Source organism: Galeopterus variegatus, unplaced genomic scaffold (assembly GCF_000696425.1).
Source record: "Galeopterus variegatus unplaced genomic scaffold, G_variegatus-3.0.2 Scaffold4730, whole genome shotgun sequence".
NCBI lineage: Eukaryota > Metazoa > Chordata > Mammalia > Dermoptera > Cynocephalidae > Galeopterus > Galeopterus variegatus.
In genome coordinates, this window is record NW_007730841.1 from 121,569 (window position 1) to 123,401 (window position 1,833).

Here is a 1,833-nt window from a genome sequence, read left to right on the forward strand (position 1 = left end):
GCAAGGCTGCTGGCTCAAAGACAGACAGGTCAGTGATTGATATGTAAAGATACTGGGAAATTGCTGTAAGAAGAGAATGTTTGCTAAAATCAAGATTTTGTTAGTGGATCAACTTAATTGCATATTACCAGCTTTTACTGTTAAACTTGTTAAATTGTGCTAGTAAAACCCCACCTATGTCTCTTCCTGTAACTTCCTAGGCTGGAGAATAAATTCAGGAAGAGAACACTAATTTGTGGTTAATTTCCCGAATGGAAGGAATGCCTCAATTTCGAGGGTTTGGGGAGATTAACCCCTTTTTGAGGCTTCTCACTGCTCAGAAGAGATGGGCTTTGAGTAAACTTTAGCAGCTCTGTCATCCAGGGGAAAGGGGGTGATAAATCTGTGGGGGTCAAAGCAACATGTGTGTTAGATAAACTTCATTCAGGCATTATTGTATAGGTGGCCATGAGTTCAATGTTAATATATCAACAATATACATCAAGTAAGTCCTCTTTAAAGAGAAACACACATAAAACAAATATGTATAGACCCATTGATGAAAATATGACTACAGCTTCACAGGAGCCTAATCCTGCATTTCTCCTAGGAGCAATAGTTCAGTATTTACTAATCAGCATTCATGGTGACTTAATAGAACATAACTACTGCAAGTGATAAGCAACAGTAGTAGCTTTAGTCACAGCTGCTGTACCAGGAAATGGTATTTATGCCAAAGCAGATTAATAATGTCTTAGGTATGTGGTATGTGGCCACTGATTTGACAAATGTGTTATTTTATATTTTAATTTTTTTTAAAAAAGAAAGAAAGAATCAGGAACAGTTTGCATTCAGGTGAAAGAGGCAGCAAGTCTTATCTAAAATACTGTTCCAAATCTATGTTATCTCCTTCACACTCTCAGAAAATGGTTCAAAGAGATATTGATCACTTGGAAATCCAACTAACCATAATATTGATCTAATTAATCAAACACATCAGGCTGACTAAGTCAGTCAATCAAGAAATGGTTAGTATAGTGGAAGCCTTGGTAAGACACATATATAACAGCAGGTAGAATATTGACCCTATAGAATTTTGAGTACCTGCCACTTCTGAAAATGTTTAGATGTTCAGTGGTGAGGAGCTTGCCAGGATATTCCCTCCAAACTAAAGAATACATTGCTTCGTCTCATATTCTCATCACAAAAAATAATAAACAATGTCTTGTAGACCTCTTTGAATTCTGGAGACAACAGAGTCCACATCCAGGAGTATTACCAGATGATAAAGAGGGACATGTGTAAGAAGAAGGAAAAGCTAGAGTAGAAAAAACCCTGCAACAAATCCAGGCTGCAGTGCAACCAGTACCATCAATTGGGACATACTATTCAGCAGATCCTGTTGTGTTGGAGGTGACAGAGGTAGGAAAGAATAAAATGTAAATTCAATGGGAAGACCATTGCACCAACCACCGTTTTACTGTGAAAGAATTATTCTTCAGTTCCCTGGTGTTCCCTGGGGTAAGGCCATTCCATTTGCAGTGATAAATTATATGCTTAACCCTCCGGGCACCAATAATTATCTTAACTAGGGTGCATCAAATGGCCATGTATTCAGAACTTCCTGTTTTTAGCAGGATTCTGTTGGACCCACCAAGTTTTGTACTTGGAAAGTCCTGGAAGCAGTCTGTAGCTCCAGGTTTGAGGTCAATCAGGACCAGAAGTTATGAGTGGGCTGCAGACATTGTTCATTAGTAGTACAGAAAGCCACAGAACCCACCACAGCTTTATCTTTCTCTGCTTGTAGCTTTATATGGGGGGGGGGGGGGGTACCATATGACCAGCTGACAAAGG